The 17872-nt window shown below is 48.5% G+C and overlaps 1 long non-coding RNA gene across 2 annotated transcripts in view; it reads left to right on the forward strand.

The window, feature by feature from the left end:
* Positions 1 to 120: 120 nt before the first annotated feature.
* LOC119472862 overlaps positions 121 to 17872 on the forward strand; it is a 21661-nt gene continuing 3909 nt past the window's right edge. The window contains exons 1-2 of one of the 2 annotated variants that reach the window (XR_005202041.1): positions 121 to 765; positions 2439 to 2719. This is a non-coding gene — a long non-coding RNA (uncharacterized LOC119472862). Of the gene's footprint in view, positions 766 to 1624; positions 1755 to 2438; positions 2720 to 17872 lie in introns of those variants that run through there. The other variant, XR_005202040.1, reaches the window with a different exon arrangement.

The following is a 17872-nucleotide window of genomic DNA, read 5'->3' on the forward strand; positions in this document are numbered from 1 at the left end:
ATTACAGGCTTGCACCACCATGCCTGGCTGATTTTTATATTTTTGGTAGTGATTGGGTTTTACCGTGTTGACCAGGCTGGTTTCCAACTCTTGATCTCAAGTGATCCTCCTAACTTGGCCTCCCAAAGTGCTGGGATTATAGGCATGAGCCACCACACCCAGCCTCAAAATGGTTAACAATCATTGACTATCTCTTCCTGTTTGGGGATGAGGCATTAAAAGCTGCTCAGAAGTTCCAGCAGAAGGGGCCGCTCCTAAGAGACACAGGACCAGAAAATACAGACTCAAAAGTAGGCCTTGGTGCCCCGGGACTGCCCCTTATCCTCCAGTGGGCCTTTGCGTCTGTTCTAGGCTCAGAGAGAGCAGAAGGGAAAACGGGGACCACTCTAGGTGGTGTATGGAGGGTTGTAAATGCTCTGTGCGCTGCCCAGTGTGATGTTTCTCAGCCTCACCACAGGTCATCCAGGGGTGGAATTCTTCTGGTTTATGTTGATGCTGAATTATTCTATTTGGCGGGAGCCTTGCCACCCTGGGCTTCAGGGAAACCCTCTTCCAGGGCCCCCTGGATTTTTCCCATTTTACCAGGCTTGCTGGATGCATTTGGATTCACATTCTTCCCCAACAACTGCTGTCACAGCTGTGGATCAGCTACTGCAATGAGAAGCTGAAGCAGCACTCTGTGACTGACGAACTGAGGGCCCAGCAGGTGTGGCCGGCAGACAAATCCGGACATCTGTACTTTCTCCAGGCTCCTGCCCCTCCCAGGTATGCCCAGCAGCCTCCATTCCTCATTGGATGCTGTTCATGTCTTTGCCATGGCTGTCAGGCCAGCCAAGGGGTAACATTTGGTCCTTAGGCCACAGAAGCCCTCTTCTGTCCCTCCAGGGAGATTACTTTGTTAAGAGGCTGGAGCTGCTGTTTGTTAACTACTATAATAACCACAGCAGTCTGGCTCTGAACAAGGGAACCCCATTAGCATCAGCTCCTTGATGGATGAGGTGGAGAGCAGAGGACAGGGAGGAGGATGTCGCTGAGAAGTTTGAAGAAGTTAGTCATTAGGAGCATTAGCGACTGTCCTTCTGCCCCTCTGTCTCCCCTAATGTGTTCACTAATACCCACCTTATGTGTCTCTCAGGGTCACTGTGATGTCCAGGGTAACACTTGTTTTTATCTATTGCCATGGGGGCCACAATGTGAGGTGCATGAGAGAGGGGGCGTAGCAGCACCATCTGTCTCAGACATCATCCAGGGTGTACCAGCAGGCACCCTAGATAAAGAAGGGGGCCAGCTACAAGAGTCAAAAGCAACATGATTCAGTATGCAGCATAATTATTTTAAGAATCCTGATTTTGGGCTGGGTGCAGTGGCTCACACCTGTAATCCCAGCATTTTGGGAAGCTGAGGCGGGTGGATCACCTGAGGTCAGGAGTTTGAGACCAGCCTGGCCAACATGGTGAGACCCCATCTCTACTAAAAATACAAAAATTAGCTGGGTGTGGTGGCAGGTGCCTGTAATCCCAGCTACACGGGAGGCTGAAGCAGGAGAATTGCTTGAACCTGGGGAGCGGAGGCTGCAATCAGCTGAGATCATGCCACTGCACTCCAGCCTGTCAGAGAGAGAGAGAGGAGAAGGAAAGAAGGATGAAAGAAAAGGAGAGGCAGGGAGGGAAGGAAGTTAGGAGAGAAACAGAAAGAAGAATCCTGATTCTGGGACAGCTCAGCAGCCCTGAGGCCACCACCTGCTCTTCGCCATGGTATGAACTCAGCCCTGACACAGTGCCCGGTCCCCTGGGGCCCTGCTGGTGGGGCCTAGCTAGAATGTTCTCCACATTTCAAATTGGAGCTGCCTAGCAGTTTGAGGTGTCAGACCTGAGTCCTTGAATACATTTGCCAAGACCAGAGACCAGGACATGGCATTTGCAGCCACCAAATGAGTGCTGGCTGCTGCTTCTCCTCCCCTGGAACATCCTCTCAAAACCCTTTTGCCTTGACTATTACCTCTTCTCTCTCCTGGCCTGCATTCTTCCTTGGCAGACTCTAAGGAGTCACCCGTGGGGGCCTGGAGTGAGCCAGGGCATGGTTCTGGGTACCAGCACTGCCATCTGGCTGCTCCTTCTGGTGTCCTGCTGGCCCTTCTTTGCTGGACTAGTGCCTGGCCCAGTATCACTGCCATCATAATCATGCTTAACTCGAGGGATATCATTTACTCCTTCAAGGGCAAGATTCTAGACCCCTCACTGCAGGGCCCTTCACTGGGGACACCTGGTCTTCCTTGCCTGCTTGGACATTGAGGGTGGAGGGAGGAAGGGTTATGGGCACTCATGGAAGCTGTGGGGAGCATTCAGAAAGAAGAGAGAGAGGCATCTTCACTGCTGGCCACGTGTGGGACCAATTGCAGGGATTGTCTCTCTGCCTGTGGTCCCTCCCACTCCCCATAGGTAGCAGAGTCTGCTGCGCTTGGATGCCAGTGGGAAGAATGCGTTCTTGGGGAGAGAGTGGACCCTTCCCTGGGCTCACAGGAGAAGACGGGGCTGGAGCGGGCAGTGGAGCTGTCCAGAGTGAGCAAGTGTCTGCGGAATCCGGGATGCAGCGTGTGAATGGAGCTCCACACTCTCCCAGCTTCCTGGCCCGGGACAAGCATTGGCACTCTCTGGGCCACCTCAGGAAATCTCGAACCTCCTAGGCAATTCCAGTTTGAGTCAGCCCTGCGAGCATCCAGGTGGGTGATTAGCCGATGTGGGCGCAGCCTGGAGCAGGCAGCTGGGGAGTGGTGGCTGCACGCGGAGGACGGCTGTGTACCTGTGTTGGCTGAGTCAGGGCCGGGAGCACTTCAGCACCGCTGTCTGGACAGCGCCCCCGGGCAGGCGGGTGGCACCCTGGCTAAGGGGAGAAGTGCGCTCACCCAAAAGGCCAGCATTTCTCACTGAGAGGGCCCTGAGCCTGAGGTTCGGGCGGGTGGGGAACGCACAAAGTGGGCGTCGGCCTTTAGAGACAGGCAATTTACTGCCTTAGGCGGGCAAGCGCACGAGGCCCGGGAACCCTGAACAGGTTGGGATGCCCCTTGGGGTCGGGATGAGGCGCCGGGCTTGTGATAAAGCGTAGTGGAGTCTAGACATAACGTCCAGAACCTGCCAGGGCTGGTGGCACCCTGCCTGGGGCACTCGTCTTGGACCAGTCCACACCCAGGGCCAGAATTCAAAATCTCCTGGGCTGGGTCTCCCTGGCTCAGGGCCTCTCATCTTGGGCGCTACTCTTGACGCAAAGGCCACGTGGCAGGCCACTGGCCTGCGCCCTGCTCAGCCTCCCCTCCCTTGCCCACCCCAGAACGTGGAGAGCCCCACCGCTTCCCACCGAAAACCAGCCTGCTCTTGGCGACCTGCTCCCCTGCGCAGCTCCATTACTGTCGGGAGATGAGCCTCTCCTTCTTTCCGCAGTGAGGATGGCCTGGGCTCCTGCGCTAAGCGAGGCCCATCCTGGCAAGGCCGGGTGACCTGGCGGTGGTGCCGATTGGGGCTAGCCAGGGCGGCGCAGGGACCCACGGCGCCGCGTGATGCAAACGGAAGGGCTAGAGCAACCCGGCTCCGTACAGGTGGTTCCTGGTTGCTGCTTAAGCCGCCCTTTCTTCCCTTCCTTCCCTTCCAGGGGCAACAGGCCCGTGTCTCCTTTGGCAGCCTCTGTCTCCAGAGAGGCACTGGGCAGCTAAGGCGGTCAGAGCCCTCAGGTGAATCCTCCCTCTCCAGGAGTCAGCCCTGCGAGCTGCCGGAGGGTAGGTAGGGGGACGCACAACCTTCTCAGGACTGAGAGGTGTCATCTACCTCATACCCTCACATAGGAAGAGTGAGGGGGCTGGGCGTGGCTATCCTCTTAGGTCCTCACTGGGCAGCTTGAGATTCTAGGTTGGAAGGAGTCACCCCACTACCCAGCCAGCTCTACTTGCCTCCTGCCCAAGGAGACCCGTGCAATGGAGGCTGCAAAACACTAGGGCACAGTGACAAGGAGGGATTCCAAGACTCCTTGGAAGAGCCAGATCCCTGAACTTCTCAACAAAACCAGGGGCCACCTCTGGCCTTCCCCCTTCCAAAAAGGAAGGCAGGAAAATGGTTAGAGGCAGATTGTCAGGAGAGGCCTGTGGAGTAGGCAGGGGACCAGAGCCAGGTCATTCTATAACTAGGGCAGCAGCCATGCCTGTTAACCTGGTGAAACCACTCCAGTCCCAGTACCCTGTGACATGTCCCAGGAGGTGGTGACCATATGTGGTAAGTGAGTCGGGAAGCAGAGTGGAGGATGAAGGGGACCACCACAGGCACCAAAACAGCACTCCTAACATAGGGAATGGGGCTCAGGGAAGCAAGGGGCTGTGGTCCTCAGCGATGTTTCTGGGCTCTCAGCTAGAGCTGCAGGAAGTTGTGGACAAATTCAACTAAGGACTCTGAAACTCAGGTGAAATAAATAGAGAGAGAAAGGAAGAGAGGGAGACAGAGAGAGGCAGAGACAGGCAGAATTTCAAAAGATGCAGGCAAATCAGCCCTCTTTCTGCCCCCTGAGCCTATGAGCCTGAGTCTGAGATGGGAGGTGAGACCCTGCTGGGCCTCCCGTCAATCTTAGTTTCTGTAGGTATTTCTCCAAACTATGTGTTGTTTGAGGGTTGGTTTAAAACATAGTTTCTGGCTGGGCATGGTGGCTCATGCCTGTAATCCCAGCACTTTGGGAGGCTGAGGCTGGCAAATCACTTGAGCCTAAGAGTTGGAGACCAGCTTGGGCAACATGGTGAGATCCCATCTCTACAAAAAATATAAAAAATTAGCTGGGCATGGTGGTGTACTCCTGTAGTCCCAGCTACTGGGGAGGCTGGGGTAGAAAGATCGCTTGAGCCCAGAGGGTGGAGGCTGCAGTGAGCCTAGTCTGGGTGACAGAGTGAGACTCTGTTTCAAAGAAACAACAAAACAGAAAACCACAGTGTAGTTTCTGACTTTCGCACTGACTGTAGAACTTAACTTTTATGAAAAAACATAATATATTCCAAATCTTTATAGCAACCCTGATGGCATTGCGGAGGCAGGTCATTTTTCCTGGTCCTCTGTCCATTTCCATTATGGGATGTCTCCACTGAGCTTTGCCTATGTCATCTCTGAATTTGAGGCCTAAAGTGTGACCAGATTTAATCAAATCCTGCTTGGAAAATAGAGGCCCATTCAATGGTGATCTGTTCTAGCTAAAGACTTTTTATGGGGGCATTTAAATTAGAATTTCTTTCTTTTTTTTGTTTGTTTGTTTTTGAAACAGGGTTTCATTCTGACACCCAGGCTGGAGTGCAGTGGCACAATCATGGCTTACTGAAAGTGATCCTCCTCTGCCTCCCAGGCTCAAGCAATCCTCCTACATCAGCCTCCTAAGTAGCTGGGATTACAGGTTCATGCCACCACACTGGCTAATTTTTATATATTTTTTGTAAAGATGGAGTTTTGCCGTGTTGCCCAGGCTGATCTCCAACTCTTGGGCTCAAGTGATCCTCCCGCTTTGGCCTCCCAAAGTTCTAGGATTATAGGCATGAGCCACTATACCTGGACTAGAATCTTTTCGACTGTTTAAATGAATTACAAGATAATGGCATTTTCAGTACATAGGACTAGCATTCCATTATTTCTCTTAGACATTCAGCCGTAGTACCTGATGTCCAGCTCCTCATTTCTGAGGGCTGAGTCTGGGGTTTTTAGGCACAGGATAAGGTGGGGCAGGGCAATGTGTAGTTTAGGAAAAGGCAACATTTGAGTGGGAAAACAGGAATAGAAGTTCTCACTTTGGGTCTCAGGCTTTTTGGCTGGAGTCTGGGGGCAGGGCTTCACCACGGACTTGCCGCTGTCTGCGTAGAATTTCTCTGCCTCCTGTAGCTGTCATTTCCCCTCTCTAAAGAGGTACATCTCCAATCTTAGCTGCTTCCTGTTGACAGTGGGTGTTGTTTTGGGGAGAATGGCAGTCAGATTCCTCCCAGAGGTCTACCTAAGGGTCCCCAGGAAAAGGGAGCTGTCATCCAGGGATCTGTTTGCCTGTTTGGAGTTTGATGGTCTCTGAGTGAGAAGAAACAAGTTTTACAAGGTTAAGTATGCATGAATCAAATATGTGTATTATACAAAAAGGGGTTAAAAGGAAAGAATCTAGTGGCAAAGATTACAGAAATAAGAAGTAAAATATACAAATTATTCTGAAAACATTATACCCTGTGGTATAGAACAGAATGAAGGTAAGAACAGCAAGCATAGGCAAGACTATAAAGAAGATATTAATGGAAGATTAATTATTAACACTTACCTTTTATGATTTTTAGCTTGAGGTCCCTGATCTCTTCACATTGGTACTTTAGGTGCTCTTCTGGGTTGACAGAGGTAACTGCATTTGCTCCCTATGTTTTTACTTGGATATAATGAATCCAAGAATCTATTCCAGTGACCTTCACTGCCATCGGAGTAGAAAGAAGTACAGTGTAAGGTCCCTCCCAATCTGGGCTTATAGAGGGAGAAAGGGAAGGAAGAACCTTTATCAGTACTAGGTCCCCAGGGTTGAATAGAGGTGTCCTGGGTCATGGGATTGGGCCTTTCTGACAGTTCTTTCAGTTCCTGTTGGAAATGGGCCAAAGAAGTGATATGTTTAACCAAATCAGAGGTTTCTTGGTCTAGCAAGGAACCATTGGTGAGAAAAGACAGTCCGTATATCATTTCAAAGGGATTCAAACCTAGCCTTGAAGGGGTGTTTTTTGTTGTTGCTGTTGGTTTTTGTTTTTGTTTTGAGACAGAGTTTTGCTCTCGTTGCCAGGCTAGACTGCAATGGTGGGATCTCAGCTCACTGCAACCTCCGCCTCCTGGGTTCAAGCGATTCTCTTGCCTCAGCCTCCTGAGTAGCTGGGATTACAGGCATGCACCACCATGCCCAGCTAATTTTGTATTTTTAGTAGAGACAGAGTTTCTCCACGTTGGTCATGCTGGTCTCAAACTTGACCTCAGGTGATCCACCTGCCTCGGCCTCCCAAAGTGCTGGGATTACAGGCGTGAGCCACCCCACCCGGCTGGAAGGGGTGTTCTTAATACAAAGTAGGGATATGGGCAGAAGGGTAGTCCAGGGCAGGTGAGTCTCCTGAGCTGTCTTTTTTTTTTTTTTTTTTTTTTTTTGAGACGGAGTTTCTCTCTTGTTACCCAGGCTGGAGTGCAATGGCGCGATCTCGGCTCACCACAACCTCCGCCTCCTGGGTTCAGGCAATTCTCCTGCCTCAACTTCCTGAGTAGCTGGGACTGCAGGCACGCGCCACCATGCCCAGCTAATGTTTTGTATTTTTAGTAGAGACGGGGTTTCACCATGTTGACCAGGATGGTCTCGATCTCTTGACCTCGTGATCCACCCGCCTCGGCCTCCCAAAGTGCTGGGATTACAGGCGTGAGCCACCGCACCCGGCTCCTGAGCTGTCTTTTGATAATATCATTTTTCTTTTCTACCTTTCCTAAGGATAGTGGTCTCCAAGCACAATGAAGAGCCATCTTCACTATACTGTATCCCTAGTGCCTTTGAGGCCCTCTGGGTGAAAGCTGCATTGAACAAGGGTCATTATCACTTTGGAGGTACTTAAGGAGTCCAAAGAGAGGAATTATCTCATTAATTAGTAAACCTTACATCCTCTGTTATCCAGAAAATTAAGAAGAGCCTTACTGCCCTCCTGAGAGATTTTTTTAGTTGGAGTGCAGAGGAGATTGTCATCTACATGTTGTAAAACTTTACCTGAGGATACAGGAACTTAGAGAGTTCTCTTGACAATCCATGCCCAAAAAAGCGGGGGCTGTCTCAGAATACCTGAGGTAATACTGTCCAGGTTGACTTGGTGGTCTGGTTAGAGGGATCGTCAAATGCAAACAAATACTGGGAGTCGGGTATAATGGTATGCAGAAGGAGGCATTCTTTAGGTCCAGGACTGTGAACCATTTAGTTCCCTTAGGTATGTGAGCTACCAGGGTATACGGATTGGGAGCCACTGGATGAATTGGAACCACAGCCTCATTAACACGAGGTGAGGGTCCTGAACAAGTCTCCATTCCCATTTGGGTTTTTGTGCCCCAATATTGGGGTATTACAAGGGCTGTTGCCGAGTTTGAGGAGGTCCTGCAACCTTAAGTTATCAGTGATGGCTTCCAGTCCTCTCCTAAATTCTAGTTTCAGGAGATACTGTTTCTGGTTAGAGAAGCACTGGGATCCTTAAGGTGGATCCAGACTGGTATGGTGGTTTTAGCTCGGCCTGTTTTCCCTTGAATTACCCAAACTTCTGGGTTAATATCGGTCTTCACTAGGGGGAGACACAGAGTTTGTCTTGGGGTCATCAGGATGTGGTCCCCACATGGGCTATACTATCCCTGCCTAACAGAGTAGTTGGCCTTTCAGGCATAACTAGAAAGGCATGGGTGAACAAGAGGTCTCCCCAACTACAACTAAGGGGTTGGAAAAAATATTGGGTTAAAGGCCTTCCTGAGACACCCCTCACAGTTGTGCTGAAAGAGGAGAGGGGGCCTGGATTGGAGATGAAAACTGCGAGACCAGCCCTGGTGTCCAGAAGGAGGTCCACTTTCTTCCCTTTGATTTCCAGAATTGTAAATTCTGGGGCTCCTGGATGGTCATGGTGGTCTGGACCACCAGAGGTGGGGAGAGGAGGACTTGTCAGTCTTGCTGGACCATTTGGGAGATTGGCTGTGGACCTGGTGACCAGTGCCCCTGGGGGCAGTTCACCTGCTAGTGGTCCCCATTGTAGGTTGGAAAGGGTCGGGGTGGCTTCCTCCTGTTGCCTGGGCAATCCTTCCTAAAATGCCCTGGCTTACCAATCTATAGCAGTTAACAGGTACACCTTGGGGGTTCTGGGGTTTGTGGGCTTGCATGGTGACCATTAAAGCCTCTGCCTCTTGCCTGTGTCTCCATTCTCTCTCTTTTCTGGGCCGCCCTATCTCTATTATAAAGACCGAGGTGGCCACTTTCAGGAGACTCTCTAAAGTACCATCTGGTCCCAGGGCTTGTTTTTGCAGCTTCCTCCTGATGTCAGGGGCTGCCTGAGTAATACATTTATCCTTTAGGATTAGTTGTCCCTTGATGGAATCGGGAGATGAGAGATGTGCTTAACCAAGACCTCTCTTAGCCTCTCCAGGAAGGCAGTGAGATGCTCATCAGATCCCTGGTCTATCATGAATAGCTTGGTATAGTTGAGAGACTTAGTTCTAGTCCTGCCTAAGCCCTCTGTTATGCATGCCTAAAACTGTCTCCTCTTCCATTCTCTCATCTTGTTGGGATCCCATTTAGGGTCATTCATCGGTACTGCTTCTCCTCCAGTTGGATAAAGTTCGACCCCTTCCCTGATACTATAGGTGATACAAAGCTCATCCCCACATCTCTCTGCCACTTGCAGAGTGGCCTGCTTCTCAGTGTTAGGGTTTGATTCAAAAGTAACATGATGTCTTTCCAGGAGCGTTCAAATAGTTGGGTTCAATTCTGGAAAGCCTTTATATATCTGTCAGGGTCACCTGAAAACTGGCCAAGATCCCCCTTAATTACTGTTGGGGTGGGGGTAGAGGTCGTACCTCTAAGAACAAATGGAAGTCACATTGTTCTGAATTGCATAAATAGGCATCTTAAGTCCTGTAGAGAGAAGGGACCTGAACCAGGGGGCCAAATTCACCAAACGTCTGTTGGAGGGGCAGAAGTGAGACTGGGGCTTGTCTAGGGTGAGGATTTCTACGAGGAGCCAAGCGAGCGAGAGAGAAGCTGGGCAGTGAGGCCGCCGCGGACCAGAGGAGCAGGGCCAGAGGGAGCTGGCTCCCTTGCTGGAGGTGCCTCTGGGGTTCGTTTCTTTAGTTCCCTGGGATTGTCCCCTGCAGCCTCTCCTGGCTGTAGCAATCCTACATTGTCAGCAAAGGTCAGACACATGTGAAGAAGGCCTGCACGCATGGGGCCTCAGACCATTTGCCCTCACATTTACAGAAAAGGTCCACCTGCAGGATGGTATCGAAATGAATGGTTCCCTTCTGAGCCAGTCCTTCCTGCAGATTATAATTTGGCCAAACCTTTGTGCAAAGGGCTATGAGGCATTTCCCCCCTAGAGTCTGAGGGTCAAAGCAGCCCCAGTGATTCAGGATGCACTCCAGAGGAGTAGCGACTGAGGGTGGGGAAGATAGTTGGTGTCCATTCTGAAAGAGAGGGAAATAGGCATCCCTCATTTTCCTTCCCCCTTTCTCCAAGAGAAAACAGGGGTCCTCCTTTTCTCTTCTATTTTTTTATCCCTGTGTCCTGGCGACCTTAGATGGACACCACCCCTAGGTGCCATTGCAGCCTGCACCCGTGAAGCAGGGAGGGCCTAGAGAATAGGAATTATCTGCACTCACCTACGCCTCCATGCCCCATACTGTCAGCAACCTTTGGGTTCCTTGGGCCTTATCTGTGCCATGGAGTATGGCCTCCTTCCATGAAGCAGGGGTTTAATTGGCAGGAATTAGTCCTGCCCATTTATACTGTGCCCGTTGCCTGCTTTTTAATCCCTCCGATCTGATCTTCTTTTCTAGGGCTTCAACCTGAAGTTTAGAATTGAGTTTGGGATTGGGCCAGGTGCAGTGGCTCATGCCTGTAATCCCAGCACTTTGGGAGGCTGAGGCGGGTGGATCATGAGGTCAGGAGTTCGAGACCGGCCTGGCCAACATAGTGAAACCCCATCTCTACTAAAAATATAAAAATTAGCTGGGCGTGGTGGCAGGCACCTGTAGTCCCAGCTACTCAGGAGGCTGAGGCAGGAGAATCACTTGAACTGGGTGGCTGAAGTTGCAATGAGTTGAGATTGCACCACTGCTCTCCAGGTTGGGCAACAGAGCAAGACTTCATCTCAAAAAAACAGAAACAAACGAAATAAACAAAACCGAATTGAGTTTGGGATGAAAAGGTGTCTTGGGGGTGCATGGATTCATGATGTAGGTTAAGTCCCAGGCGGCCTTGCCAAATTTGCAGTTATCAGCCAGTGGAGTGGCTCCTGCACTGCTTTCTGCAGAGTGCTGAGGTAGGAAAAGAACCCTCTGGCATAGAAAAGGAAAGAGGAAAGAAAACAACAACGTAAGAGGGGGAAGAACCTCTCGCTCTATGTAAATGGGTTTCTTCAATCACGATATCCTTCCTCTGGCCTGGATAGAGCTGGACCCCTCGGGGGAGGAAGGACTCTGTGGGCATGTGGCAGGAGGGGGTGCCAGTGGGAAATACTGGCCAACTGGCTGCATGGAGTCCCTGGCCCCCAAGACTGCCCTGGAGTCTGGGCAGCAGCTGCAGTTCTCTCCCACCCCGTGTGGCCACTGGGCGCTGCACATGCATGCTGTGGACACGCCCAGGTGCCCCAGCTGGGAGGGGAGGGCGAGGAGGGGAACGACAATGTGCTGCACACACCTGTGGCTGTTGGGGTAGGGGTGGAGGTCGCACCTCTAAGAACAAATGGAAGTCACATTGTTCTGAATTGCATATCTGGTGGCTGGGCCAAATGCTCATTTTACCTAGTAACATTTCTGCAGTTTGCAGCAAAACCCTTATCATGATAAAAGGAGAGAGAGGAGACATTTTTACAACACGAAAGAAGAAAGGGAAAGATACCATAGAAAAGTCTGGGGTCTTGGCCAACACCCTAATGGGTGGTCAGATGGGGTCCGGTCTAGGGGCCTTCCGGCAACACTGAGGAATGGCCTCCGCCAGATGCCTTCAGTTGCCCCAGGACTTTATTGTGGTTCCACACAACGGCTAGTCCTCTTTGAAGGGAAACAGCCAACATTCCTTTCACCTGAAAGAGAGAGGTGTTAGGGTTGCATCCTGTCCTCTGCAAATGGCATAGCTCAGAGGAAAATCTGAGGACAAGATGTCTTAGAAAAAAAGTGAAAAGACAGATCCCGGCAGCTCTGCATTACTTGCCCTTCTGAGGAATCCTGGATGGGCCCCCAGATGAAGCAGGGTATTTCCCTGACCCCTTTGAGGGACTTGCAACAGGGGTGCCTCATGTTCTCAGCCCGCAGCTCTCAACTCCTCACAGGTGGGAGCACATGAGTGAACGAGACAGAAACTGGAGTGCATGAGTGCCGAAGCCAGCCTCGGCACTGGAGGAGGGAACTCACTCACTGGGACCCGCTGTGTTCCACCACCCACAGGAGGAAGCGTGCAGGTGAGCAGGTGCAAGAGCCAGGGTGAGCACTTTTGCACAGTGGCACTACCAAATGCCATGCAGGTCCTGTAGCATGGCAGTGTCTAGGGTGGGAGTGCCTGCGACCCCTGAAGCCCCAGAGGGCATGATACATTGCCATCCACAGACGGCTTAGGTGTTAACAGCTCAGTGGGCCCTCTGCCTTTTCATGTGAGGTGGCTGCCTTCCACCAGTGAGAGCAAAGGGCCAGTGTGACAGCCTTTTGTATCCACACTTGTGGCCCCCGAACTCTTATCCAGCCTCCAGGAAAAATGAGGTTGCACGAATGAATTGAAGGATGGTGAATGTGGGGGATTTCTTGCTGATGAAAGTGGCTTTCGGTGGGAAGGGGAGTTGAAAAGGGGCTGGGGCAGGGAGTGGGGAAGGTAATCTTCCCTGAGGTCCAGTAGTCCCTGGCCAGATTCTTCTCTGAAGTCACATTATCAAGCTGTCCCTCTGAAGTCAAGCCACTTCTCTCTGACTTCAACCATAGTCCCCAATGTACAGCTGCTTCTCCTCTCTGCCAGCTGAGTGTGGGGTCTTTATAGGCATAGGATGGGACAGGGTGAGGCTATGGTGGTTTAGGAAAAGGCAACATTCAGGCAGGAAAACAGGATATAAGTTCTCACTTTGGGCTGCGGTCTCAGGCTTTTCAGCTTGAGGATGAGGCTTCACCAGGGACCTAACCCAGTCTGCCTAGAATTTCTCTGCCTCTTGCCACTATGACTAGGACTGGAGCTATGGACCTGAGAGGCAGCATAAAAAGATAAAAACCATAGCTAGGTGCAGCGGCTCACATCTGTAATCCCAGCACTTTCGGAGGGTGAGGCGGGCAGATCATGAGGTCAGGAGATTGAGATCATCCTGGCCAACATGGCGAAACCCTGTCTGTACTAAAAATACAAAAATTAGCTGGGCTTAGTGGTGCATGCCTGTAGTCCCAGCTACTTGGGAGGATGAGGCAGGAGAATCGCTTGAACTGGGGAGGCGGAGGTTGCAGTGAGCCAAGATTGCGCCATTGCACACTCCAGCCTGGCAAGAGAATGAGACTCCGTCTAAAAAATAAAAAATAAAAAAATAAAAGCCATGCAGCCTTGGATAATCATTAAGTTAAAAAGAAATTTGCTTATGGGACCAAGGGAAGGGGACACTACAGAGAGTCCATTACCCCCCTCCCCACCCCTACCCCAGGTATTATGCCCTTAACTTTTCACAGCTACACTCAACCTTTTTTTTTTTTTTTTTTTTTTTTTTTTTTTTTTTTTTTTTTTCGGTAATTGTATCTGTCATGATCAACTGTAATCTGCAAAATAAGAAAAATGATTTTCTTTGGCTGCTGAGTGACTAGTTTAAAACTTGCGATTTGAAGGTGTCATCAGATATCACCTTTGCTTCCATCTCAAGGCAGGAATGTTTTGCATCCATTCAATGCAAACAGAGCTGCCTTGATCTGGCTAAAGTTAACTCGTCAGATGCTTTGTGTGAGGGACCCCTAAGTTCTTTATTTTAGACAGTGAATGGGGTACCATTATTGGGCTGTGTTTAGGGCATCAGTTGACCTTGATCCAGCCTTGAAGCCATGATGTAGAACGTTTCCAGCGCCCTGAAAAATTTCCTTATACCACTTGGCCATCAACCCCTCCCATCTCCCCTGGCCTCTGTAACCATAGTTTTGCCTTTGCTACACCTTCATATAAATATTAGACACTACGTAGTATTTTGTGTGTAGCTTCTTTCACTTAGCATAATGCTTTGGATTAATCCATGATTTTGCTTATATCAGTGGTTTGTTTCTTTAGGTTGCTAAGAGGTATTCCATTCTATAAATCTGCTGTAACATGTTTATCCACTTATCAGTTGATGGACAAATGGGTTGTTTCTGTTTTTTTTTTTTTTTTTTTTTTGCGATTATAACTAAAGCTGATATAACCTTTTGCAGAGAAGACTTTGTATGAATATACATTTTCATTTCTCTTAGCTAAATATCTAGGACGGTGTTTGCTGGGTTGGATAATAAGGACATTTTAACTTTATTTAAAAAAAAAAAAAAAGCAAGCTGTCTCCAAAGTGGTTGAATCATTTTGCATTCCCAGCAGCAATATATGAGATATCCAGTTGGTCTGCCTGTTTGTCAGCACTTGGTATTGTCAGTCTTTTTACTATTCGTCATTCCAGTAGATGTGTGGTGGTGTATTGTGTGTTTAACTTGCATTTTCCTAATGGCTATTTATGCTAAGTATCTATTGATGTGTTTATTTGCCATCTGTATATTTTCTTTGGTTGTAAAAGTTACTTATCTAATATGTCTTTTGCAAACACTTTTTCTCGTCTGCGGCTTTTTTCCTTTTCTTTTCTTTTTTCTTTTCTTTTTTTTTTCTGAGATGGAGTCTTGCTCTGTCACCCAGGCTGGAGTGCAGTGGTGCAATCTCGGCGCACTGCAACATCCACCTCCCAGGTTTAAGCAATTCTTCTGCCTCAGCCTCCCAAGTAGCTGGTATTACAGGCACCCACCACCATACCTGGCTAATATTGTATTTTTAGTAAAGATGGGGTTTCACCATATTGGTTAGGCGGGTCTCAAACTCCTGACCTTGTGATCTGCCTGCCTTGGCCTCCCAAAGTGCTGAAATTACAGGCGTGAGCCACCACACCTGGCCTTTTTTCCTTTTCTTAACAGTGTCTTTGGAGAACAGGAGTTTGGGGTTTGGGTTTTTTTTTTTTTAGATGAAGTTCAACTTACTAGTTATTATTTTTTAATGATTTGTGAGTTTTACGGCTAACCTAAGAGATATTTGCCTGACTCAAGGTCGCAAAGATGTTCTCTCATTTTGTTCTAGAAATTTTACAGTTTTAGTTTTTATATTTAGGTCTATGAGCCATTTCAAGTTATTATTTGCATATGGAAGTTCTTTTTCTTTTTCTTTTTTTTTTTTTTTTTTTTTAATTTTTTTTTTTTTTGGAGATTGGATCTTGCTCTGTTGCCCAAGCTGGAGTGCAGTGGTGCAATTATAGTTCATTGTAAACTTAAACTCCTGGGATCAAGCAATCCTCCTGCCTCAGCCTCCCAAGTATCTGGGACTATAGATGTGCACCACAATGCCTGGCTATGAAGTCCAATTTTTCAGTCATTTTTTGTTGAAGTGACTATTGAATTACCTTGTTGAAAACAATTGACCATGCTGCTGTGGCTCTACTTCTAGACTCCACTCTGTCCTGTTATGTTATGTCTATTCATATATCAGTACCATGTTGTCCGTGCCTGTAGCCTAGCTACTCTGAAGGCTGAGGCCTGAGGATAACTTGAGCCCAGGAGTTTGAATCTAGTCTGGGAAACATAGTGAGACCCTCCCTCCTCCTCCTGCTCCTTCTCCTCCTTCTCCTCTTCTTCTTCTTCTTCTTATTATTATTATTTAGATGGAGTCTCGTTCTGTCGCCCAGGCTGGAGTGCAATAGCGTGACCTTTGCCTCCTGGTTCAGGTGATTCTCCCATCTCAGCCTCCGGATTATGGGATTAAGGCACCCACCATCATGCCCAGCTAATTTTTGTATTTTTGTAGAGATGGGGTTTCACCATGTTAGCCAGCCTGGTCTTGAACTCCTGATCTCAGGTGATCCCCCACCTCAGCTTCCCAAAGTGCTGGGATTACAGGTGTGAGCCACCACACCCAGCCAAACAGTTGCTTTTTTTTTTTTTTTTTTTTTTGAGACGGCATCTTGCCCTGTTGCCCAGGCTGGAGTGCAATGGCACGATCTTAGCTTACTGCAATCTCTGCCTCCCAGGTTCAAGCAGTTCTCCTGCTTCAGCCTCTGGAGTAGCTGGGACTACAGGCACGTGCCACCATGCTCAGCTAATTTTTGTATTTTTAGTAGAGACGGAGTTTCACCATATTGGCCAGGATGGTCTCAATCTCTTGACCTCGTGATCTGCCCACCTTGGCCTCCCAAAGTGCTGGGATTACAGGCATGAGCCACCGCGCCCGGCCCTTTTTTAGTCTCTTAATGAAGAAGGTTAAATCATTTGTTTGAGGCCTTTCTAACTTAGCAGTGTTTTCAGCATAGCACTGTTGACCTCTGGGGCTTTCTGATTGTTGTGGGGGTTGCTCTGTGCGTGACGGGATGTTTAGCAGCATCCCTGGCCTGGAGCTGCGAGATGTCAGCAGCACCCTCTCCAGTTGTGACAACCAAAAGTGTTTTCAGATATTGTCAAATGTCTTGGGCGTGGGAGAATTGCTCCTGGCTGAGGTTGACTGCGATAATAGGCATTTTATGCTATAAACTTCAGTTGTGTCCCACAAATTTTGACATTTTAAAAAATTTAGTTGAAAAACTTTTTTTAGTTTCCTTTGTGATTTCCTCATTGGAACATGCATTACTATTTTTTTTTACTTTTATTTTTTTAGAGACAGAATCTTTCTATATTACTCAGGCTATCTGTGAATTCCCAGGCTGAAGTGATCCTCCCACCTCAGCCTTCCCGAGTAACTGGGATTACTGGTGTGTGCCACCGCACCTGGCTGAGCCATACGTAATTTGTATTTTTTAGTTTCCAAATATTTGAGGATTTTCCAGAAATATTCCTGTTATTGATTGTCAATTTAGTTCTTTTGTCGTCAGAGAACATACTTTGAATGGCTTCAATTCTTTTGAATTTGTTGAAATGTGTCTTATGGTCCTGCATATGATCTATTTTGGAGAATGTTCAGTGTGCACATGAAAATAATGTATACGTGGATAGAGTTGCCTATAAATGTCAATTGGGTCAAGTGGGTTGATAGTGTTGTTCAAGGTTTTTATATTCTGGCCGGGCACAGTGGCCATGCCTATAATCCTAACACTTTGGGAGGCTGAGGCAGGTGGATTACTTGAAGTCAGGAGTTCGAGACCAGCCTGACCAACATGGTGAAACCCTGTCTATACTAAAAATACAAAATTAGCCAGGCATGGTGGCACATGCCTGTAATTTCAGTTACTTGGGAGGCCAAGGCAGGAGAATTACTTGAACCTGGAAGGCAGAGGTTACATTGAGCTGAGGTTGCACCACTGCACTCCAGCCTGGGCAAGAAGAGCAAAACTCCATCTCAAAAAAAAAGTTTTTTTATATTCTTGCCCATTTTCTTTCTACTATCTTCATCAATCACTGATCTCCAGTCCTATTGTGGATTTATCTATTCCTCCTTTAGGGTCTGTTTGTTTTTGCTTTCTGTAACTGCTATTAGACACATACATATTTAGGAGAGTTATGTTTTGATAAATTGATACTTTTATCTTTATAAACTGTCCCTCTTTATCCTAGTAATATTCCTTGCTTTGAAATCTACTTTGTTTCATTGTAGTATAACTACTCCAGCTTTCTTTTGATTAATGTTTGCATGGTATATATATTTTTCCATATTTTATCTTTTTTTTTTTTTGAGATGGAGTTTCGCTCTTGTTACCCATGCTGGAGTGCAGTGGCACAATCTTGGCTCACCGCAACCTCCGCCTCCAGGATTCAAGCAATTGTCCTGCCTCAGCCTCCCGAGTAGCTGGGGCTACAGGCGCGTGCCACCATACCCAGCTAATTTTTGTATTTTTAGTAGAGATGGGGTTTCACCATGTTGACCAGGGTGGTCTCGATCTCTTGACCTCGTGATCCACCCGCCTCGGCCTCCCAAAGTG

The sequence above is a fragment of the Cebus imitator genome, unplaced genomic scaffold, assembly GCF_001604975.1.
Source record: "Cebus imitator isolate Cc_AM_T3 unplaced genomic scaffold, Cebus_imitator-1.0 Scaffold121, whole genome shotgun sequence".
NCBI lineage: Eukaryota > Metazoa > Chordata > Mammalia > Primates > Cebidae > Cebus > Cebus imitator.